Source organism: Macaca thibetana, chromosome 2, assembly GCF_024542745.1.
Source record: "Macaca thibetana thibetana isolate TM-01 chromosome 2, ASM2454274v1, whole genome shotgun sequence".
Classification (NCBI taxonomy): Eukaryota; Metazoa; Chordata; class Mammalia; order Primates; family Cercopithecidae; genus Macaca; species Macaca thibetana.
This window is the reverse complement of record NC_065579.1, coordinates 78538618-78565385: the sequence shown is the minus strand read 5'-3', so window position 1 is coordinate 78565385 and position 26768 is coordinate 78538618. Positions and strand designations below refer to the sequence as shown.

Genomic DNA, 26768 nt, shown 5'->3' with positions numbered 1-26768 from the left:
ATTCAAATTTATAATACACAAAACATATTTTTTATTAATCTAACTACAGCTAATATATATATTGGCTATAGTTATACATATATGTATATATATGTATATGAAGCTCAAACTCCTTTCTTTATAGTCCTTTGCTTTTTAATTTGAAAAAAAATCTATATATAAATACTATGTATGCTAGTTTACTAATGTAAAAATTTACTAATGTAAAAGTTGATTATATAAGTTGTGTAAAGAACAGAAATGGCAAACAACAGAAGTTTTTCTCAAAAGTATTAGAAATAAAGGCAAACATGACATTAAAAAGTTCTGATCACAACTGAGAGTTGTCTCTTTCATTTATTACCTCTCTAAGTCTTGGTTTCTTCATCTGTAATATGAGGGGCTGGACCATTGAAAACCCATTCTATCTTTATAATGTCAGGAGCCTCTGATTTAAAATCCAGGTTGTGGTTTGTTCCAGAATAGAATATCCCTTTTCATAGATAGATAGATAGATAGATAGATAGATAGATAGATAGATAGATAGATAAAATGCTACATACTTTACCAAGAGTAACTTCAATGTTTGCCAATAAAACACTGTAATCATCAAATTCTTACTTCTCCTTAAAAGGACCAACATATATATCAATCCTCACTCATTATGACAAACCTGGAAATGTATATTTACAGACCTGCCCCAGGCACTGAAATTAGTCAATAACATTTATAAAGCACCCATTATCTATGAGCTGAATTATAGCATGTGGTAAATTACAATAAAGTAGAATAGAGAAGTCCTATTCTTAAACAATAACAAAATCCATAAAAATACGAACACCAGAAAGGTCAAAAGGTTGTAACTTCATAGAAAGTAACATATATACTGATTCAGTAGAACTGAACTAGTTGCAATACTAATGAAGTGCCATGCACACACATATTTTCTTTCTCCTTTCTAGGTCTTTGTGCATGCCGGGAAAATGTACTCCAGGACATTTTTTTTTTTTTAACATACCTGGTGAGTTTTGTACATGCCTAGAAAACTTCTTCACCTCCCTTTTGCTGAATTCATATGCAGAAATTCTTCTTGAATTCAGTCTGAGTTGAGGTCTTTTCGTTGTGCTCCCAGATGCCCGTTAACAATTCTAAACTTTTCCTTTCACCATGGCTCTTATCACATTATACTATACGTAGAGTAGGCCCCCTTAACCTCAGGGGAATACATTCCAAGATCCTTAGTGGATGCTTGAACCACATACAGTACCAAACCCAAATGATATCAATCAGAACACATTTGTGTTCATGTCTTCCACCCACAAATTGAATGCCTTTTACATCTTAACTAAGCAATTATCACACACCATGGCTGTAACTTTTGCAGTCTGAGGTGTGACAGCTACACTAGCACAGATTTCTCTTTCCTTCTTCACAATTTTACAAATAGAAGATATGTTCTTACAGTAGATCTTGGAAAGCTCAACATAATTTTCTTTTCTTTCCTTATTAACTCAAAACTTTCATCTTTTCACTTAAAGAAAGCACTTTACAGCTTCTCTCTGGCATATCTGAATTGCCGGCATCATGACTCTTGCATTTTGGGACCATTATTAAGTAACATTAGAGATGAAAACACGCACCAAAATACCATGAAAGTCCTTCTGTTAACTGAGATGGATCCTAAGTGACTAATAGGCATCTACAGTGTGAATAAACTGGATAGACGGATGATTCACATCCTGGGCAGGACAGAATGAGATCTCATCATGCCACTCAGAATGATGCACAATTTTACACTTATTTATTGTTTCTAAAATTTTCCATTCAATATTCTTGGACCACGATGATCATTGAGAACAAATTGTGGAAAGCCAAAGTATAGATTAGGGAAAACTACTGTATTTCTTAATTATTTCTCAGACTGGGCACAGGAGCTCACGCCTGTAATCCCAGCACTTTGGGAGGCTGAGGTGAGTGGACGCTTAAGCCCAAGAGTTCAAGACCACCCTGGTCAACATAGCAAAATCCTGTCTGAACAAACAATACAAAAATTAGCTGGGCATGATGTACAGCTACTCAAAAATTAGCTGTGCCTGTAGTACAGCTACTCAAGAGACTGAGGTGAAAGGATTGCTGGAGTCCAGAAGTTTCAGGCTGCAATGAGCTATGATCATACCACTGCATTCTAGCCTGAGTGACAGACTGAGAACCTGTCACTCTCTCTCGTACTTCTCTCTCTCATATGTGTATATATATGTATATAGTCATGTATATGTATATATACATATATATACATATCTTTCATATATGTGAGAGATATATTATACGCGTGTGTGTGTGTGTGTGTGTGTATTTCTCTCCTTGCAATCTGTTATGCCAAAGACACTTTAAGTATTCATCATGTTCATGGCACCTAGCCCAGTTCCTAGCACACATTGAGCCTTCAATGAATTTTATGAAAATGAATAAAATTACCATCATCAGAAAGGGTAAATAAAAGAGGCTCAAAGAAAAGAAAGACACAGAGTAGCAAAGAAGATGATAGAAAATTTTCAGGACGGAAAAGTAACAAATTAAAGCTTACAAGTGAAAAGTGATGAAGGAAAGTAGGGAGTTTTACCTGCAAGAGCAAAACATTAAGAGTTAGAAGGACATAAGAAATGATCGTAATTATGAGAATTTCCAAAATAAAAGTCAAAACCAGGATAAGAAATGAAAGAGAATACAAAGTTAATACACAATCGTCATGTACTGAATAATGATGTTTCAATCAATGGTGGACTGCATAAACAAAGGTGGTCCCAAAAGATTATAATGAAGTCAAAAATTTCCTATCACCTAGGGATGCTGTGGCTGTCATAATGTCGTGGCTGTCATAACATCATAGCTGTCAAAATGTCTTGCATAAGACATTCCTCACATGTTTTGTGTTGATACTGATATAAAAATAGCTACTAAGCTGCCACTCATGTAAAAGTATAGTACAAGCCCGGCACAGTGACTCATGCCTGTAATCCTAGCACTTTGGGAGGCCATGGCAGGTGGATCACCTGAGGTTCAAGATCAGCCTGGGCAACCTGGTGAAATGCCATCTCTACTAAAACTACTAAAAACTACAAAAATTAGCTAGGTGTGGTGGCGGGAGCCTGTAGTCCCAGCTACTTGGGAGGCTGAGGCAGGAGAATCACTTGAACCTGGGAGGCAGAGGTTGCAGCGAGTGAGCTGAGATCATGCCACTACACTTCAGCCTGGGCAACAAGGGGAAACTCCGTCTCAAAAAAAAAAAAGCATAGCAAATACAATTATGTACAGTACACAATATTTGATAATAAAAACAATGATACTGTGTTATGTATTTAGTATACTATACCTTTATTGTTATTTTATTCTTTTAAAGTTTTTTGTCATTTTTATTTTTAAAACATGTTATTCTTAATTATTATGGATACACAATGGTTGTACCTACATACGTGGTAAAAGTGATATTTTGGCACAAGAAAATAATGTGTAATGATATTAGCATAATTGGGGTATCATTCACATCTAGTATTTATAATTTTTGTGTTAAAATCATTACAATTCCACTCTTAATGATTTTGAAATGTACAATCAAGTATTAACTACAGTCACCCTATTGTGCTACCAAACACTAGATCTTATTCCTTCTATCTAACTGTAGTTTTGTACCCATTAACCATCCCATTTATCCCTTTCTCTCTACTACCTTTCACATCCTCTAGTAATCTTCATTCTATTCTCTATCTCCACAAGTTCAAATTATTTTTTGTATGTCTCACATGAGTGAGAACATGCAATATTTATCTTTCTGTGCCTGGTTCATTTCATTTAACATCATGGCCTCCAGTTCCATTCATGTAGCTGCAAAAGATACGATTTCATTTGCTTTTATGGTTGAATAATACTCTATTATGTATAAGTTCTATATTTCACTTATTCATTCATCTGTTGATGGACACTTAGATTGATTCCATATCTTGGCTATTGTGAATAGTGCAGCAATAAACACAAAAGTTCAAATAAATCTTTGCCATTGATTTCCTTTCTTTTGGATATACACCCAGCAGTGATATAGCTGGACCATATGGTAGTTCTATTTTTGCTTTTTTTGAGGAACTTCCATACTGTTTTCCACAGTGTCTATAATAATTTACATTCCCAATAATAGTTTATGGGGGTTACCCATTCTCCACATCCACACCAGCATCCATTATTGCCAATCTCTTTGATAATAGCCATTGTAACTGGGTTGAGAGGTTACATCATTGTAGGTTTGATTTGCATTTCTCTGATGATTAGTGATGATGAGCATTTTTTCATACACCTGTGGGCTATTTTTATATCTTCTTTTGCAAAATGTCTATTCAGATTTTTGGCCCATTTTTAAAACAGATTATTTTGTATTGCTATTCAGTTTTTACGGCTCTTTATATATTTTGATTATTAATCTTCAGATGAATAGCTTCCAAATATTTTCTCTCATTCTGTAGGTTGTGTCTTCATTTTGTAGATTGTTTCCTTTGCTCTGCAGAAGGTTTTTAATTTGATGTGATCCCATTTGTCTATTTTTGCTTTGGTTGCCTCTGCTTTTGAGGTTTTACTCAAGAAACCTTGCCCAGACCCATTTCCTAGAGCATTTTCCAAAATTTTCTTTTTGCAGTTTCATGGTTTAAGATCTTAGGTGTAAGTCTCTCTCTTTTTTTTTTTTTTTGGCGGGGGGACAGAGTCTCACTCTGTGGCCAGGCTGGAGCACAGTGGCGTGATCTCGGCTCACTGCAGCCTTGTAAGGATTTTCCTGCCTCAGCCTCCCGAGTAGCTGGGACTACAGGCACCCGCCACCATGCCCAGCTATTTTTTTTTTTTTTTTTTTTGGTACAGACTGGTTTCACCATGTTGGCCAGGGTGGTCTCGATTTCCTGACTTCGTGATTTACCCACCTTGGCCTCCCAAAGTGCTGGGATTACAGGCATGAGCCACTGCGCCCTGACAGATGTAAGTCTTTAATCAATTTTGATTTGATTTTTGAACATGATGAGAGATAAGTATAGTTTAATTTTTATGCATATTGATATCCAGTTTCTCCAGCACCATTCATTGGAGACTGTCTTTTCCCCAATTTACGTTCTTGGCACCTTTGTCAAAAATCAGTTCGTGGTATATGTATGGATTTATCCCTGGGTTTTGTTTATTCTGTTCCACTGTCTATGCATCCATTTTTATGCCAGTTCCATGCTGTTACTGTACCCTTATAGTATTATTTGAAGTAAGGTAATGTTATGGCTCCAGCTTTGTTCCTTCTGATCAGGATAGCTTTGGCTATTCTCAGTCTTCTGTAGTTCTGTATAAATTTTAGGATTGGTTTTTCCATTTCTCTGAAGGATTTCGTTGGTGTTTTCATGCAGATTGCATTGAATCTGTAGATTACTTTGGGTAGTATAGACATTTTAACCATGTTGATTCTTCCAATCTATAAATATGGAATTCCTTTCCATGTTTTTGTGTCCTCTTCAATTTATCTCATCAATATTTTATAGTTTTTAATAGAGATATTTCACTTCTTTAGTTAAGTTTATTCCGAGGTATTTAATTTTACCTATAGCTATGGTAAATGGGATTACTTTTTCAGTTTATTTTTAGATAGTTCTTTGCTGACATAGAAATGCCACTGAATTTGTATGTTAACTTTGTGTCCTTCAACTTTACTAAATTTGTTTATCAGTTCCAATTGTTTTTTTGGTGGAGTATTTAGGTTTTTCTAAATATATGGTTATAACATCTGCAAGGAAGGATATTTTTAATTATTTTCCTATTTGGATGCCCTTTATTTCTCTTGTCTAATCGTTCTGGCAAAGACTTCCACTACTAAGTGAAATAAAAGTGGTGAAAGTGGGCATCATTCTCTTGTTCTGGATCTTAGAAAAAAGGCTTTCAGTTTTTCCCATTTGGCATAATACTAGCTGTGGTTCTGTTTTGAAAGGTAGTTATCATGTTGAGGTTTGTTCCTTCTATACCCAGGTTATTTTTAAGAATTTTTATCATGAAGGTATGTTGAATTTTACCAAGTACTTTTTTGGCATCTATCAAAATGATCATACAGATTTTCTCCTTCATTCTCTTAAAGTAATGTATCACAATGATTGATTTGCATACATTGAACCATCCTTGCATCCCTGGGATGAATCCCACTTGTTCTTGATACGTGATTTTTTTAATGTGTTCTTGAATTCAGTTTCCTAATATTTCATTGAGGATTTTGGAATCTATGATCATCAGAAATAGTAGCATGTAGTTACATTTTTTGTTTTTTCTTTGCCTGGTTTCGGTATCAGGATAATACTGGCCTTGTAGAAAGAGTATGAAATTATTCCCTCCTCCTAAGTTTTTTAAAATAGTTTGAGTAGGACTGGTATTAGTTCTACTTTAAGTGTTTAATAGAATTCTCCAGTGAAGCCATCAGCTCCTCAGATTTTCCTTGATAGGAGGCTTTTTATTACAGATTTGGTCCCGTTATTTATTATTGGTCTGTTCCAGATATAAATTTATTCATGGTTCAATCCTGGTTAGTTGGACGTGTCTAGGAATTTATCCATTTCTTCTAGGTGTTCCAATTTATTGGCATATAGTTGCTCATAGTATAGTTGCTCCAAACAATCTTTTGAATTTCTTAGCTATCAGTTGTCATGTCTCCTTTTCAACTCTGATTTTATTTATTTGGGTCGTCTCTCTGTTTTTTTTTTTTTTTTTTTTTTTTTTTTTGGTCTGGCTGAAGTTTTTTTCACTTTTGGTTTTCTTTCCCCAAAAACCTTTGTGCTTCCTTGCTTTTATATTGTCTTTGTTTCAATCCCATTTACTTCTGCTCAGATATTTATTATTTCTTTTCTTCTTCTAACACTGAGTTTGGTTGCACTTGCATTTCTCCTTCTTTAAGATGAATCATTAGGTTGTTTATTGGAAGCTGTACTTTTGATGAAGGCATTTATTGCTCTAAGTTTCCCTCTCTTACTACAGCTTTTGCAGTGTCATATTGGTTTTGGTATGTCATGTGTCCATTTTCATTTGCTTCTAGAATTGAAAAAACTTCCTTCTTAACTTCTCTAATGATCCAGTGGTCATTCAGGAGCATAATGTTTAATTTTTATGTGTTTGTAGAGTTTACAAAGTTCTCTGGTTACAAATTTCTAGTTTAATTCCACTGTAATCAGAAAAGATACTTGATATAATTTCAGTTTTAAAAAAAATTAAGACATGTTTAGTAGACTAATGTATGGTCTATCACTGAGAATGTTCCATGTGTTTAGAAGAAGAATGTGCATTCTGCATTTTTGGATGAAATATTATGTAAATGTCTATTAGGTCCACTTGATCTATAAATTAGGTTCCATGTTTATTTGTTGATTTCTTATCTGGATGATATGTCCAATGTTGAAAATGGTGTGTTGAAGTCCTCAGCTATTATTGTATTGGGGCCCCTATCTTTAGCTCCAATAATGTTTGCTTTACGCATCTGGGTGCTCTAGCATTCAGAGCATGAATATTTACAATTGTTTAATCCTCCTGCTTAATTTACCTATTTATCATTATACAATATCTTCTTTGTCTCTTCTTACAGTTTTTGTCTTGAAATCTATTTTATCTAACAAATATAGTCCTCTTTTTGTTTTCTATTTGCATTGAATATATTTTCTATCCCTTCATTTTCAGTCTATCTGTGTCTTTATATGTGAGGTGAGTTTCTTGTTGGTAGCATTTAACTGGATCTCGTTTTTGTTTTTAATCTGAAAGGATATTTAATCTAAAAGCAGAAAAAGAGGCAAGTAACATATAAAGGAGCTCTGATATGTCTGGCAGCAGACATCCCAGTGGAAATCTTACAGGATAGGCTAGAGTAGGATGAAATATTCCAAGTGCTGAAGGAAAAAAAATACTTCCAACCTAGAATATTATATCCAGCACAATTACCCTTCAAACGTGAGGGAGAAATACTTTCCCAGCAAACAAAAGCTGAGATATTTTGTAAACACCAGGCCTGTGGTACAAAAAATGCTAAGGAAATTCTTCACTCTGAAAGAAATTTATGTTAGCAATCAACAATAAATTATCTGAAGGTATAAAAACTCACCGGTAAAGGTAAGTGACAGAGAAATACAAAATACTGTAATGCTTTAAATGTTGTGTGTAAAATACTTACGTCTTTAGTAGGAAGATTAAAAGACAAACCAATCAAAAATAATAGGTACAACAATTTTTAAGAAATAGACAATACAGCAGGACAAGATGTGGAGGTAGGAGGCAATGATAATGATGATCCTAACTTTGTGTAGGCCTAGGCTAATGTGTGTGTTTGCATCTTTTTTTTTTCTTTTTCATTTATTTATTTATTTATTTATTTAAGTCAGAATCTCACTCTGTCACCCAGGCTGGAGTGCAGTGGCGCGATCTCGGCTCATTGCAACCTCCGCCTCCCAGATTCAAGCAATTCTCCTGCCTTAGCCTCCTGAGTGGCTGGGATTACAGACACCCGCCACCATGTCCAGCTAGTTTTTGTACTTTTAGTAGAGACAGGGTTTCACCATGTTGGCAGGACTGGTCTCAAACTCCTGTATCTTGTGATCTGCCCTCCTCGGCCTCCCAAAGTGCTGGGCCTACAGGTGTGAGCCACCACCCCCGACACATTTTCATTTTTAACAAAAAAATTGAAAATTTTAAGAAAGTATTAAAAATAGAAAAAAGTATATAGAATAGGAATATACAAAGAGAAAATGTTTTTGTACAGCTGTACAATGTGTTTTAAGCTGAATGTTATTACAAAATAATAAGAAAATAATAAAAAGTTTGTAAAGTGTAAAAGAGTCAATTAAGATTAACTTATTGTCGATGAAAGAAAAATATGTTTTATAAATGTAGACTTAAGTTTACAGTGTTTATAAAGTCCATAGTAGTGTACAGTAACATCCTAGTTCTTTGCATTCACTCACCACACACTTACTGACTCACTCGGAGCAACTTCCAACTCTGCAAGATCCATTCATGGTAAGGTCCTATACAAATGTACCATTTCTAATCTTTTATGTCATATTTTTCCATACCTTTTCCATGTTTAGATGTGTTGAAATATACAAATACTTACCATTGTGTTCCAATTGCTTGCAGTATTCAGTATAGTAACATGCTCTATGGGTTTATAGCCTAGGAGCAACAGGCTATACCATATAGACTACATGTTCAATAAGCTATACTGTATAACTTAGGATTGTAATAAGCTATAACCTCTAGATTTTTATACACTATAATGTTTGCTCTATGAAGTACACTCTATGATGTTCACACAACAACAAAATCACTTAAGATATGTTTCTCAGAATGTATCCCCATTGTTAAGTGACGCATGACTGTAGTTTAAAACACACACACACACACACACAACAAAAACATAAAGCATTGGTGAACTTCACTGAAAAGCTGTGAAAATGAAACTGACATAATTATAAAAGTTATCATGAAGATTTTCAGAAACTTGAAAGGCTCACAGTGAATGAGTCCTCTATATGCATTTTGAACCATTTCTGTAAAAATTACTGAGTGCATTTTTAAGAAACTTATATGACACAATAGTAAACATTATATTCAACTACATCACCTATTCATGTTTCCAAAAATCCCACTCCTAAGTGATTTCAAAAAGAAAGTGGGCAAAAGAGAATATTCCAAATACTATCATTTATCATTCAGTTGGAGAATATCACTTATAAACTACTCAAGGGAAAGAAACTAATTTTGCAGGTTCAACTTATAAGGTCAGTTACTGAAGTAATTATTATTATTATTTAGTTCTGATTTGCAAAGGAAGACATTTGTGAAAATTTGAAGAAAATTATAAAGTGGTTTTCAAAGCATGAATGTTGGCATTACATGTCGTAAAACATGGAAACTTTGGTATATAAAATGTTAGAAATGCATTGAATTACACAACCTTGGTACTTAATTGTTTTTAACAAATAGCATATCACAGGGAGAGCAAAATAACTTGATTGAAACGATAGATTTTAACCATGGATATCATGTAGAGAAAATAAAAGGAGAGCAAAGAAGTAAAAAAAAAAAAAAAGTAAGAGAAGAGAGTTAGAATACTTAGATACATAATCATTCAAGACATTATTAGAGCAAAGATCAAAAATATGTGCTCTACAGAGATCTAGTATGGATCTAGTATGTCAAAAATCCAAAGAGTTGAAGAGAAATTCTATGCTCAGCTACCTGAGTGGGTCTTTGAAAATATAGTTCCAAGAAATAGATAGATGTGCTTTTTTTTTTTTTTTCAAATACATACTCTGATTGGCATTTATTGCATGCATTTTAGAGTAAAGCTAACCTAGTTCCCATCTAGTTATACTCCAGTTGTTTAAACTGTTTCAGTCTGTTTCATCATCTATAAAATGGTGCTAACTAATAGTTTTTGAAAGAATCAAATGAGATAATATTTAAAGTTCAACATAGTGTCAGGCAAGTAATAAGATGGTTTAGTCTCTCACTATCTCACTATCACTCCAACAAAATTTCCCAATCCTGGCCAGCCATCTAAAATCAGACAAACATGTTCAACTGCTGGGAACTAATGGCACACAAAATTTTCTGAGTTTAGCCTATTTTTAAAAAGTTTATTTCTTGATTAAAATAAAGTCGTCAATAGGATAAGAGTGATAAAGTTTGCAACATGATATTATGAGTTATACGGCACTAGAACCAGACATTTTATAATATCATTTTATAGAGCAAATATTCTTCTTTAAATTTGGAACTTTTATTGGTTGCTTGTAGCTAAGAAGTACCAGGTTGGGGATTTTTGATCATGCATGTTTAATACTTGTGAATTCTCCAAGAAATAAGATATACAGGTAAACTAGGAAAGTAGGGGAAGGCATATACAATATAAGAAAAATGGATAGAGACAAATTAAACAAGATTATTTTGTGCTTAGGTATATTGACCCAACATATTGCATCTTCTCTCTTCTGGATCTCAATGACACCATTAACCCAGCTGCTGTAGACAGAAACTTAGAATTTATCTTTGTTTCCACCATCACATTTTCCACAGAGTCACTAGGTTTGATAAATTCTGTGTCCTATCATTGAACTCTACTGCCTAAACTTTCCATTTCCTCTAGGTAAGGTCATTGTCATCTCTTGCCTGGAAAACAATTCCCTAAACACAATCTTTCTTCTCTCTAATCAATGCTCTCTATATCTGCTATAGTGATCTTCCTAAAACATAGCAATCATGCCAGTTCCATGCTCACATATGTTCATTGGCCCCACAGCCTACCCAATAATGTCAACATGTTATCAGCAAAATTTTTTATCCTGCTGACTCCTAACCCTTCATTAACATTTAGCTCATTTAACTCCTCTGTAAAGGCTTCTCTGATGTCCCCAAGCATACTTAATATTAGAAAACTAAGAATATATCATATATACATAATTATATTTACTTTTCTATACATGTGATTGTTTTCAAAAGTCAAAAAACATTAAGGCCTACTCAGAGCTTTACATTGGGATTGACTTGTGGATAAAAGTATCCTTTAGATACTACTAACTAAACTTTTAATTCTCTATTAGTTTTTTTATGATGCTGCATACAAAACTTTAAGAAAGTTGATATTGTTGGAGAACAAGGAAAATAACTCTTTCAGAGACATAGAGTGATGTCAGCAAGAGGCTAACTAGACTTATTTGGCTCTCAGCCTCTGACAAAAAGGAAACAATACAATAAATAAATAACTACAACTATTGTTTGACTGCAGTGACTGAGGAAGTATGTTACAAAGCACCATGGAAATGACAAAATCCCTCTGGACCACAGAACCTAGTATAGCAACATAGAGAGGAGAGCAAAGCATTCTGCCTTGACCACACTATCTCTCCTGCGGGATCAGATTAGAGTCAAGGGGGCTTATTCTTGTAGCAAAAAGGTAAGCTAGAGATCCTTGGTGGTCCCCACCACTGCTGCAGATGTGAGTGGCATGTTTTATTGTTACAGGAGGGTCCTCCAGTCCTCACAGGCCCCAAGTCCACTATGGACAGTTGTTGGGAGTCCATATGGCTACATTGCTCCAGAACAGAAACCCCCATGGTACGCTCTACCCTGGCAACCTAAGCTGATACATCATGGTGCCATCTTGAAACTAGATTCACAAGTGCAACGTACCCTGCCCTGGGGGCCAACGGCCACCAACCTCGTGCATTCCTAAGATCCTGTTACTTAGTTCCACTAAGTTAACATGCATGCCTGCAGTAGCAATTCCCCTACCTCCTGCAACCTAGGAAGGAATGACCAAGACCCTGATGGCTGAAACCATGAGGCACCCTATCCCCCAGAAAAGCAGGTGGATCTACACAACAGGGAAGTCTCACCCAGAAAACTAGCCCACATGTGCCCACCCCTGGCCCAACAACCTGCTTAGAGGTGGCCTTGCCCCATCAAAATGAGCTCCCACTTAACTGCTTGACCTGAACACACCCAGCCCTGGCCTGAAAACCTGCATGGAGGTGGTCTTGCTTCATTGGAGAGAATGTAAAGTTGTCAAGCTTCACATGCACCTGTCCTCAGCATGACAGTCACCAGGGGAAATGGCCTTGCCCCACCAGAGAGAACCCCAGATAGCCAGCCAGGAGGTGCCCTGCCTTCCCTAAGAAAAAACCTCCCTCAGCTGCCTAACTCTCATGTGCCCATCCTTGTCCTGACAGCAGGACTGAAGGTGGCCCCACTCTACTGGAGACAGCCAGGGCAGCCACTCAGCCCATCCTGGCAGGAGAGCCAGCCCAGAGATGGCCCACTTGAACACAGGAAATCCTGCACAACTGCCAGACTCTCATGTGCCTGCCAATGACAAAATAGCCAGCTTGGATGTGGTCCATCTCACTGAAGAGAGTCCTGCACAGCCATTCAGTCAGTCCTTGGCCCAGTGCTTAGGTATATTAACCCAGTGCTTAGGTATATTGACCCAACATATTGTATCGTCTGTCTTCTGGATCTCAGTGATAGCATTAACCCAGTTGCTGTAAACAGTAACTTAGAACTCGTCTTTGTTTACACCATCACATTTTCCAAAGAGTCACTAGCCTGGAGGCAGCCCCACTCCCCCTGGCCTGGAGGCAGCCCCACTTCCCCACCTACAGAAAGAGCTTTCTGCCTGACAGCCAGCATAGGGGAGGCTTCATACCCTGGAGAACCTGACATACAAAAAACCCTGAAGACTGCACCAAAAAAAAAAAAAAAAAAAAAAAAAAAAACCTATTAGAATAAACAAGTTCATTAAAATTGCAGGATACAAAATCAACACAAAAAATCAATAGCATTTCTGTATGCCAATAACAAACTATCTAAAAAAGAAATCAAGAAAATAAACTTAAGGAAATAAAAGATCTCTCCACTGAAAATTATAAAACATTTATTAAATAAATTGAAGAAAACACAAATGAGTGAAGACATATTCAATGTTTATGGACTGGAAGAATTAATATTGTTATAATGCCAATTGCAGCCAAAGAGATCACAGAATTAATGCAATTCCCATCAAAATACCGATGACATTTCACAGAGATAGAAAAATTAATAAATAAAAAAAAAAATGGAACCACAAAGACCTCAAATAGCCAAAGAAATGCTGAACAAATAAAGAACAAAGCTGGAGGTATCACACTCATTACCTCACTTCAAAATATACTACAAGGCTATAGTAACCTAAACATAATGACACTAGCATAAAAATGAAATACATAAACCAATGAAACGAATGGAAGTCCCTGAAATAAATTCACCTACCTATAGCCAACTGATTTTCAACACAGGTACCAATAGTGCAAATTGGGGAAAACCCAGTCTTTTCAATAAATTGTGCTGAGAATATGACTAAAACCCTTCTTCCCACCATATACAAAAATCAACTAAAAATAGTTTAAATACATACATGTAAGATCTGAAACTATGAAACTACTAGAAGAAAACATAGGTGAATGCTTTACAACATTGAGAACGGCAAAGGTTTTTAAAATAAGACCTCAAAAGCTCTGCAACGAACGCAAAAATAGACAAACTGAATTACATCAAACTGAAAAGCTTTTGCATAGCAAATGAAACAAGAGTGAAGAGACAACCTGCAGAATTTGAGAAAATATTAGCAAACTTTACATCTGACATATTGTTAATATCCATAACATATAAAGACTTTAAACAAGTCAACAACAAGAAAATAACCCAGTTTTTAAAATCAGCAAAAGACCTTATCGCTTTTCAAAAGAAGACATACAAATGTCCAAAGGTAAATGAATAAAAAGCTCAACATCACTATTCATCAGGGAAATGTTAATCAGAATCTCAACAAGATACCACCTGACTCTAGCTAGAATGGCTATTACCAAAAGTCAAACAAAAGTGTTGGACAGGATATGGAGAAAAGGGAATGCTTACATATTTTTGTTGGGATTATAGTTTAATAGAGCACTATGAAAAACATTATAGAGGTTCCTCATTAAATTAACAATAGAACTACCATAAGTTCTTGCAACCTCATTACTGGGTATATATCCAAAGAGAGTGAAATTAGTATGTTGAAAATATATCTTAACTCCCATGTTTACTGCAGCTGTATTCACAATAGCCAAGACATGGAATCAACTCACATGTCAAACAAAGGATGAATATTTAAAGAAAATATGGTATATATAATCAGTGGAATACTATTTAGCCATAAAAAAGATGAGACACAAAAAGACAAATACTCCATGATCTCACTATTACGTGGAATCTTTAAAAAAAGTTGCTATAATGGAAGCAGGGAGTAGAACACTGGTTAACAGAGACTAGGGAAGGGAGGGGAAGATGGGAAGAGATTGGTCAAATGGTACAAGATTACTATTAGGAGAAATAAGTTCTGATGCTCTATTGTACAGTAGGGTGATGATGATTAACAATAAGGTATAATGTATTACAAAATAGCTCAAAGAGAGGCTTTTGAATGCTCTTATTATACAGAAATGACAAATTCATGAAGTGATAGATATGCTAAATACCCTGATTTGATTATCATATGTATCAATAAATCAAATTGAACCTCATAAATATGATAAATTATGATTTATCAATTAAAATTTAAAAAATTATAAAGAAAGAAACTCAGTAGTAAAGAGTATCCATTAACAAGGAAACAAGATAAGCCATAATTGATGGCAAGGAAAATATTGTAATTTCAATGATCTTTCCACTGCAGTTTTATTAAGTAAATAAGCCAAGGAGCTATATGAATTATTTGTTAAGACACACACACACACACACACACACACACACACACACACAGAAACAGGTGTGTAGGTAAGTTTACATAATTAAGGTATAAATGATTCATATAATAATAACAGACATATAGAGGTGCCAAGTTGGAAGTCAAGTAGAAGTGAAACTAGTGAAACTACAAAGCATTGTAATTATCTGCTGTGAATAACACTATTCCAAATTCTGAAAGAAGTATGTAACAAGATCATTATGACAAGCTTGTAATTGGAGTGTACATTGACATATGTTTTTATGAGGATCCCATGAAATCTTAAATGCCATAATATTTTAACGTAATATCTCAGTTCCTTTCATGTAAGTTCCAGTAGCACAAAAGTACTTTTCAGACTCGAAAAGTCATATTCTCATACAGTCTCCCAAAAAGAGTGGGACGTGATAGCCATGTAAGCATCATCTGAAGCAAAACATTAAAAAGTTTAAATGTGGCCAGGTGCAGTGGCTCACACCTAAAATCTCAGCACTTTGGGAGGCTGAGGTGAGTGGATCACCTGAGGTCAGGAGCTCGAGACCAGCCTGACCAACACGAAGAAACCCTGTCTCTAAAAATACAAAATTAGCCGGGCGCGGTGGCGCATGCCTGTAATCCCAGCTACTCGGGAAGCTGAGGCAGGAGAATTGCTTGAACCCAACAGGCAGAGTTTGTGGTGAGCTGAGATCGCACCATTACACTCCAGCCTGGGCAAGAAAAGTGAAACTCCATCTCAAAAAAAAAAGTTTGAATATACATTTAACACGATCATGGAAATATAAAATGAAGAGCAATTAAAAGCTTCCCACACATTCACACACATACACAGATATATGACTAATAACATAAAACGATTAACTGTTTAACAAATTCTGGCAAAAACCCCTCAAGAAGAATGCTAAGGAAGACATGAAAGGAGAGAAATATGCATGCTAATGGCCTGATGCAAGCATAGATTGATGAATTTACCATTTTCGGAATTTAACGAAACCTTAAAAATCTACAGATAAAACCCTAGAACACGAAAGTTTAAGAAGAACATTAAGACAATAGGATGATTTCTCTTCATCATTTTTTAAAATGCAATGAAAATGTTCAAATGGTATAACTGGCATACAGAAAAAGTTATTTCCTCAAAACATCTTGAAATAAAATGATCAACCCTGAAAAGAGAAGTGTCCTTTCCAGCCACAGAGTGATCTAATATAGCTCTAATAATGTTTGCAAGTAGAACCGAGTCACTCGTGCTGAGAGGTAAAATCTTTTCCCAGTTTCAGCTTCTTCATGATAGCTTCGAAAAAGAAAAAAATTAATGCCAACTGTGATGCAGGAAGATGGCAAATACTAACTAAATGAAAACATTTAACAGCTGTTCATGGGATAACAGCTTTCTCTAACACCTATTGGGAGCCAAATGTACTAAGGTGAAGCTGAGGTAAAAGGTGAGGTTTCTTCTTATCTTCAGAAACATTCTATTCTTTTCACTTAATATCTTAAAATATTAACAAGACATGAACATGTCCAGAATAAACACAGTAACTCTCACAGTAACTTATAATTAACACTACCTGGTTTGGTTTCAATTCGTGAAGTATGAAGAAAAGTAGGTTCCAACAATAACAAATTAACTGTAGGGAATCTGAGAAAAGGATAGTCTATCATTTTGTCTCATTAGGTTTTCTTCGATATTTTATTACTTTTTATTTTTCTTTTTCTTTTTTCTCTTTCTTCCTTCTTTTCTACTTCTTCTTCTTCTTCTTCTTCTTTTTTTTTTTTTTTAATAAAGTCAAAGTGGCATAACATGCTTTCCTAAAAAATGAGTCCAGGAGAATGACTTTTGTTCAACCTCATAATGGGCCACTACATTCTACTGTGAATGTTTTCTTTCTGAAAGCTCCACTTCTATTTTCCTGCTGACTACCTGCCAGCTAGTATTGTTAAAGAAAAGATGAAGGATTAAAGTATCCAGCCTTCCCTCAAGCAGCTAGTTCTTAAAATAGACTTTTCTGTAAAGTCAGTGGCTGCTGTCTTTCCTATCTTGGCCAGATTTACAAAATGAGAAAATAAAGACAGAGAACAAATGAAGAAAGAGTGATAAACATAGCTTCTCTGGATCATTTTTCAAGATAATAGGCTGAATGGGGAGATACCTATGACATTTTAAAAAATCCCAGGATGACACTGAAAAATATGGTGTCTGACTCTCTTGGGCAATGAGGAGCTCACAACATGTGAACAACTTTAAGAAAAAGCACATCTAAAAATACAGACAAAAATGCCTGTGCTAAAGCTGACTTTAAATATTTATCCCATATATCCTTCAAATCTTTTTCTAAAATATTTTAGTCTCCCTACATTTTAAGGTATCAATTAATTTTTATTTCCTTAACATTTTAAAAACTATAGCGGGCAAACATGATCCTATCTCCTGACTCTTAGGGCACACATTTAAAGTACTTCCTAGTTGTTGGTGTTAGATATGCCAGATTCATAAGTGTTCAATAAATATTTGATAACAGAATAATGAAAAATATCACAATTATATTTCCTATTTCTCCCAAAGCATTTGCAATAAAATTAAGAAAGGGCATAAGTGAGATTATTAATCTGAAGTATTTCTAGTATTCTTTCTTCCTTCTTCCACAGTCTTATATATTACCAGATTTCCAGTTTGAGAGAGCTGCTAATTTCTTTTGTTTTCCTAAAAACTAAGACAACTCATGATTTACCCCTGAATTGGTAGTCAATCTAAAATTATAATATTTAAAGTTCACAGTAGTTAAAAGAAATTAACTGAGATTGAATTACTACTACTGGCCTCTAATGAAATTAAAAAGTTAAAATTTCATCAAAGATGAAATCAAGACCCTTGGAAGGCAAATTAAATTGAAAAATTTTAAGATCATTTTCTACTTTCTCGTTCAATGGTCATTTTATAACATCACAAATTCTGGACTTATTTGCTCTCAGCTACTTTTGTTTTCCTGGACAATTTTTATAAAATATAAAGTGATGAGATATTCATTTCCTAGTTCATTACTGGGTCTAATCCACTGTTCCATCCTGCTAACTTCAGGTGGCTCATCTAGCCTCTGAAACATTTCAACATATTACTTTTGTCTTTTTAATAATCAAGTCAGTAGGGCTTTTCTACTAATTTCTACACACAAGTCTTCTAATGAAAATATACAAATTTTATAAATAGTAAATCCTTACCATCAAATTTAGCATATTAGAACTGATCACTTGAATTTCAAATTGTTAATGAACTTTATTGAGCAGTTAATTTCCAAATTAAGTTTGAAAATCTTATGTTATATAAAGAAACTTATATGTAGCAATGTAAGAAAACAATTTTTTAAAATGTTTACCATACTCTCTTTTACAGGTAATGGGAATAAAAAGGCATGCAATCTTATTCTTTATTGAGGTAACCCTTATTTCAATAGAAAAAAATAATAATAATTTTCAGTGCTTTGTTAGATGAGTTTTGATACATGTATCCACCCTTGTAACTACTACAACATTCAAGATCTAGAACATTTCCATCACCCTAGAAAACTATCTTGTGCCCTTCTGCACTTAATTCTTTCCCCCACCCCAACTCTGGCCCCAAGTCAACACTGATATCCCTTCTGCCACATTCTGTATTAGTTTTCTCTTTTCTGGAATTTTATATGAGTGGAATCATACCATATGTGCTCTTTTATCCCACAGTTTGTCAGAAATCTGAGAATGACTTAGCTGGGTAACTCTGGCTAGGAGTCTGTCATGAGGTTACAGTTAAGATATTGCCAGGATTGCAGTTATATGAAGGCTTGACAAGGGCTGAAGGATATGCTTCTAACATTAGCTGAGAGCTTCAGTCCTTGGTTGGCTGTTGATTGGAGACTTCTATTCTTAGTCACATAGACCTCTCCAATGAGCTGCTTCAGTGCCCTTTAAGACAGGCAAACACCTTCCTCCAGAGTGCACTATCAAAGAGAAGATGCAGGAGGAGTCCACAATGCCTTTTATGACCTGATCTTCAAATCACATATTCATGTTACTGCATTAATATATTCATTAGAATGAGCCACCAAGTCCAGCTTACACTCAAGAAGAGTAAGGATGGATTAAGCTTCATTTATTGAATTAAGGAGTATTTTTATAAACCGTGAAAATATTTTTAAACAACCACATAAGTGTTGGGCTACTATGAATAAAGCTCCTATGAACATTCATGCAAAAGAGTTTTGGGGTTTGTTTTTTGTTTTATTTTCCAAATATATATTTATATTTACTTTGGGTAGATACATAGGAGTGGAATTGTGGGATCATACAATGAAAGTATGTTTCTAATTATAATAAACTGTCAAACTCACGACCAAGGTGGTTGTACTATTTTAGAATTCCACCAGTAATTGATGAGAATTCCTATTGTTTGACATCCTTACTAACAGTTGGTATTGTCAATCTTTTCAATTTTATTCATTCTAATAGGTGCGTTAGTGTATCTCATAAGAGTTCTTCATATAGTAAAATAAAAATCCTTTGTCAAATACAAATACTGTGTATATTTTCTCCTAGTCTACAGATTGCCTACTCAGATTTTAATGGCATATTTTAAAAAGCAGAAGTTCTTGATCTTTTTTTCTCAGAGATCATTGGCGGACAAGAGGTGTTTGGTTACATAAGTAAGTTCTTTAGTGGTGATTTGTGAGATTGCGGTGCACCCATCACCTGAGCAGTATATGCTGCACCCAATTTGTAGTATTTTATCCCTCACCCCCTTCCCATCCTCCTCCCCTGAGTCCCCGAAGTCCATTATATCATTCTTATGCCTTTTCATCTTTATAGCTTAGCTCCTACTTATAAGTGAGAACATACGATGTTGGGTTTTCCATTCCCGAGTTACTTTACTTAGAATAATAGTCTCCAATCACATCCAAGTTTCCATGAATGCATTAGTTCTTTCTGTTTTATGGCTGAGGAGTATTCAATCATATATATACACACACACACATATATATGTATACATGCATATATGTATATATACACACACATATATATGTATACATGTGCTGGGCGCGGTGGCTCAAGCCTGTAATCCCAGCACTTTGAGAGGCCAAGACGGGCGGATCACGAGGTCAAGAGATCGAGATCATCCTGGCTAACACGGTGAAACCCCGTCTCTACTAAAAATACAAAAAAACTAGCCGGTCGAGGTGGCGGGCGCCTGTAGTCCCAGCTACTCGGGAGGCTGAGGCAGGAGAATGGCGTGAACCCGGGAGGCGGAGCTTGCAGTGAGCCAAGATTGCGCCGCTGCACTCCAGCCCGGGCGACAGAGCGAGACTCCGTCTCAAAAAAAACAAAAACAAAAACAGAAACAAATATATGTATACATGCATATATGTATATACACATATATATACACAAACACATATATAACACACATATATACATATATATGTATCACAGTTTCTTTATCCACTCATTGATTGACAGGCATTTGGGTTGGTTTCACATTTTTGCAATTACGAATTGTGCTGCTATAAAAATGCATGTGCAAGTATCTTTTTCATATAATGACTTCTTTTCCTCTGGGTAGATACCCAGTAGTGGGATTGCTGGATCAAATGGTAGTTCTACTTTTACTTCGTTAAGGAATCTTCACACTGTTTTCCATAATGGTTGTACTAGTTTACATTCCTACCTTCACTGTAGAAGTGTTCCCTCTTCACCACATCCACACGAAAATCTATTTTTTTTTTTTTTTAATGGTCATTCTTGCAGGAGTAAGGTGGTATCACACTGTGGTTTAGATTTGCATTTCCTTGATAATTAGTGTATGCTGAGCATTTCTTTCATGTTTGATGACCATTTCTATACCTTCTTTCAAGAATTGTCTATTCATGTCCTTAGCCCACTTTTTGATGGGATTATTTGTTTTTTCTTACTGATTTTTTTTGAGTTAGTTGTAGATTCTTGATATTAGTCCTTTGTCAGACATATAGATTGTGAAGATTTTCTCTCACTCTGTGGGTTGTCTGTTTACTCTGCTGACTGTTCTTTTTGCCATGCAAAAGCTCTTTAATTAAGTCCCAGCTGTTTATCTTTGTTTTTATTGCATTTGCTTTCGGGTTCTTGTTCATGAAATCTTTCCCTAAGCCAATCTCTAGAAGGGTTTCCCCAATGATTTCTTCTAGAGTTTTTATAGTTTCAAGTCTTAGATTTAAGTCTTTGATCAATCTTGAGTTGATTTTTGTATAAGGTGAGAGAACAGAATCCAGTTTCATTTTCCTACATATGGCTAGCCAATTATCCCAGCACAATTTGTTGAATAGGGTGTCTTTCACTCACTTTATGTTTTTGTTTGCTTTATCAAAGATCGGTTGGCTGTAAGTATTTGGGTTTATTTCTAGGTTATCTATTCTGTTCTATTGTTGTACATGCCTATTTTTATAACAGTACCATTCCGTTTTGGTGACAATGACCTTATAGTAGTTGGAAATAAGGTAATGTGATGCCTTCAGATTTGTTCTTTTTGCTTTGTTCTTGCTTTGGCTATGCGGGCTCTCTTTTGGTTCCATATGAATTTTGGGATTGCTTTTTCTAATTCTGTGAAGAATGGTGGTGGTGTTGATGGGTATAGCATTGGATTTGTAGATTGTATTTTGCAGTATGCTCATTTTCACTATAATGATTCTACCCATCCATGAGCTTGGGATGTGTTTCCATTTGTTTGTGTTGTCTATGATTTCTTTCAGCAGTGTTTTGTAGTATCCTTTGTAGAGGTTTTTCACCTCCTTGGTTAGGTATAGTCCTAAGTATTTTATTTTTTGCAGCTATTGTAAAAGGGGTTGAGTTCTTGATTTGATTCTCCAATTGGTCACTTTGGTGTATAGAAGAGTCACTGAGTTGTGTACATTAATTTTGTATCTGAAAACTTTGATGAATTATTTTTATCAGTTCCTGGAGCTTTCTGGAGTAGTCTTTAGAGTTTTCTAGGTAAACAATCATATCATCAGCAGACAGCAACAGTTTGACTTCCTCTTTACTGATTTGGATGCCCTTTATTTCTTTCTCTTGTCTGATTGCTCTGGCTGGAAGTCCTACTTCCAGTACTATGCTGGAGAGGAGTGGGGAGAGAGGGCATCCTTGTCTTGTTCCATTTCTCACAGGGAATGATTTCAACTTTTCCCCATTCAGTACTATGCTGGCCATGGGTCTGTCACAGATGCTTTCTATTACTTTGAGGTATATCCCTTGTATGCCGATTTTGCTGAAAGTTTTAATCATAAAGGGATGCTGGATTTTGTCAAAGGATTTGTCTGCATCTATTGAGATAATGATGTGATTTTTGTTTTTAATGCTGTTTATATGGTGTATCACATTTATTGACTTACATATGTTAAACCATCCCTGCATCCCTGCTATGAAACCCACTGGATCATGGTGGATTATCTTTTTGACATGTTGTTGGATTCTGTTAGCTAGTATTTTGTTAAGGATTTCAGCGGCTGTATTCATCAGAGATACTGGTCTGTATTATTATTATTATTATTATTATTATTATTATTGGTTATGTCCTTTCCTGGTTTTGATATTAGGGTGATACAGGCTTCATAGAATGATTTAGGGAAGTTTCCCTCTTTCTCTGTCTTGTGGAATAGTGTCAATAGGATTGGCACCAATTCTTCTTTGACTGTCTGGTAGAATTCTGCTGTGAATCTATCTGGTCCTGGACTTCTTCATGTTGGTAATTTTTTGGTGGTGTTTTGTTTTTGCTTTTGTTTTGAGACAGAGTCTCGCTCTATCACCCAGGCTGGAGTGCAGTGGTGTGATATCGGCCCACTGCAACCTCTGCCTCCCAGGTTCAAGCAATTCTCCTGTCTCAGCCTCCCGAGTAGCTGGGATTACACATGCCCACCACCACACCCGGCTAATTTCTGTATGTTTAGTAGAGATGGTGCTTCACCGTGTTGGCCAGACTGGTCTCGAACTCCTGTCCTCAGGTGATCTGCCCGCCTTGGACTCCCAAAGTGCTGGGATTACAGGCACTCCTGTCCTCAGGTGATCTGCCCGCCTTGGACTCCCAAAGTGCTGGGATTACAGGCATGAGCCACCATGCCCGACCGGTAGTTTTTTTAATTACCATTTCAATCTCACTGCTTGTTATTGGTCTGTTCAGGGTATCTGATTCTTCCTGATTTAAGCTAGAAAGGTTGTATCTTTCCAGAAATTTATCCACCTCCTCTAGGTATTCTAGTTTATGTGCATAACGGTGTTCATAGTAGCCTTCAATGATCTTTTGTATTTCTGTGATTTCAGTTGTAATCTCTACCATTTCATTTCTAACTCAGCTTATTTGAATTTTCTCTTGGCTTTTCTTGGTTAATCTTGCTAATGTCTTTCAATTGTATTTATCTTTTCAAAGAACCAGCTTTTTGTTTCATTTCTCTTTTGTATTTGTTTCTTTTTTCAGTTTCATTTAGTTCTGCTCTGATAGTGGCTCCTTCCTTTCTTCTTCTGGGTTTGGGTTTGGTTTGTTCTTGTTTCTCTAGTTCTTTGAAGTTTGACCTCAGACTGTCTGTGTTCTTTCAGATTTCTTAATGTAGGCATTTAGGGTTATGAATGTTCCTCTTAGCACCACCTTTGCTGTATGCTAGAAATAGGTTGTGTCACCTATCAATTGTTTTATTTTTTTTTCTGTGGCTTATGTAATATAGATTTGCTAAACTCAAGGTCGCAAAAATTATTTCCCTATTTTCTTCTAAATGTTTTATACTTTAAACTTTACCCAAGCTAAATTTTGTGTGTCAGAAGTGGTAAGGATTGGATTACTAAAAATCTATTTGTTTATTTATTTTGCCCTTTAATAATTTTTAATTGTGATAAAATACACATAACATAAAATTTACCCTCTTAAGCATTAACTGCATAGTTCAATAGTATTAAGCACATTCACATTGTTGTGCAAATAATCTCCAGAACATTTTCATCTTGTGAAACTGAAACTCTATACGCATTAAACAACTCACCATTTTTCCCTTCCCTCACCCTACAGTAACACCCTTCTGCTTTCTAGCTCTATAAATTTGACTAATCTAGGTACCTATGTAAGTGGAATCATGCAGTGTCTATTTTTTGTGACTAGCTTATTTCACTTAGCATAATGACCACAAGGTTCATCCCTGTTGCAGCATGTTTCAGAATTTTTCTTCCTTTTTAAGCCTGAATGGTTTTCCACTGTATACAATGCTTATCTATTTATCCATCAGTAGACTTTTGAGTTGCTTCCACATTTTGCTATTGTGAATAACGCTGCCATGAACAGGAGTGTACAAAGATCTCAAGGCCTCACTTTCACTTATTTTAAGTATATAACCAGAAGCAAAATCTTTGAATCATATGGTAAGTGTGTTTAAATTTTGTTTAGTAACCACCATATCATTTTCTGTAATGACAGCATTGTTTTACATTTCTACCATTAGTACACAAGAGTTCCAATTGTTCTACATTTTAACCAAAACTTGTTATTTGCTATTTTTCTGATATCAGCCATCTGAATGGGTATGAATAATACCTCGTGGTTGTTTTGATTTGGATTTCCCTGATTATTAGGGATGCTGAGTATCTTTTCACATCTTGTTGGTCATTTGTATATCTTCTTTAGGAAGTATCTATTCAACTCATTTGCACATTTTAAAAATCAGATTGTTTGGTGGTTTGCTGTTTTTGAGTTGGAGAAGTTGTTTATATATTCTAGATATTAACCTCTGATCAGATATATGATTTACAAATATCTCTTCCTATTCTGTAGGTAGCCTTTTCACCCTGCTAATTGTATGCCTTGATACACAGAACATTATATTTTTGATATAGTACAATTTATTTTTACTTGTATTGCTTGTATTCTTGTTGTCATATGCAAAAATTCATAGCTAAATCAAATGTCAGAAAGCATCTCCCTATGTTTTCTTCTAAGAGATTTATAGTTTTAGGTGGTTATATTTAAGCCTTTGATCCATTTCAAGTTAATTTTTTTTTTTTAATATGATATAAGGTAAGGGTACAACGTCTTTTGCATGTGGATATCTAGTTTTTCTAGCAGCATTTGTTGAAAAGACTGTCTTTTCCCCATTAAATAGTAAGAACTGAATTTTATTTCTTTCCATGTGGATATCCAATAGTTCCAGCACTATTGTTTTTCCTTGTTATTTTTGAAGTTTTGAGAAAAACAATTCACTATATATGTGTACATTTATTTATGCAGTTTCTAATTTGTTCCATGGGTCTATATGTTTACAAATACCATGTTATTTTGATTATTCTAGTCCTATAGTATGTACTAAAATTAGACAGTATAAGTTTTCAAATTTCTTTGCATTTTTAAATTTTTTAAAATTTCATTTTTTGGACTATTCTAGAAATTTCACATTTACATACAAATTTTAAAATCAACTTGCCATTTTTTATTAAAAGAATTCTTTCATAGATTTTACAGTGATTAAATGAAATCTAAAGATCGATTTAAGACAAATTAATAACTTCAAAATATTGTCTTCTAATCAATAAATATGGCATATCTCTTCATTTATTTATATCCTCTTCAATTTCTCTCTGAAATATTTTATAAACTTCTATATATGAGTCATATATTTTTTCTTAAATTTGTCTCAAAGCACTATATGACTGAATGATTTTGTAAATGGTGTTATTTTTAGAACTTGTTTTTAATAGTATTTTACTAGTATATAAGATACAATTGACTTCTTGTATATTAAACTTAGATCTTGTGACTGCTAAATTTGCTTACTAGTTCTAGTAGCTTTTAGTATATTTATTTGGATTTTCTACATATTGGAACATGACACTTGAAAATTACAAGTTTACATGCTTCTTTTCAAACTCTATTCCTTTAATTCATGTTTTCTTGCTTTACTACAATGCTAGAATGTCCATTACAATGTTGAACAGAAATTGAGAGAGTAGACATTTTGTCCTATTCCAAATCTTGGGGAGAAAGCACTTAGTTTTTACCCTTAGGTAAGATGTTTACTCTAGGTTTATGTAGATGCCCATATTCAAAGTGAGGAAATAATCTTTTTCAATTTTGGTGTGATATTCAGTATGATAAATGGGCATTACATTTTGGCAAATCTCTTTTGCTCTTGTATTTAGATGATTATATAGTTGTCCTCATTTACTCTCTCAATATACATTGTAAATTAAATTGATTTTCAGGTGTTAAATGAAACTTGCATTTGGGAATAAATCCTGCCTTTATCATGTCACACCTTTTTTATATATAGCTGGATTGAATTTGACAGTATTTTCTTAATGATATTTATGTCCAGATTTATGATACATACAAAGGTATAGTTTTTTTTTTTCTGATAGTTCTTTTTATTTGTCTAGTTTTATTTTTAATCAAGGCAATACCGGCTTCATAATATATGTGGGCAAG

The 26768-nt window shown here is 34.8% G+C and overlaps 1 protein-coding gene across 1 annotated transcript in view; it reads right to left on the bottom strand.

Annotated features, from left to right (window-relative positions):
* NAALADL2 (N-acetylated alpha-linked acidic dipeptidase like 2) overlaps positions 1–26768 on the bottom strand; it is a 1132125-nt gene that overhangs the window by 991597 nt on the left and 113760 nt on the right. The gene's annotated exons all lie outside the window — the stretch shown is intronic.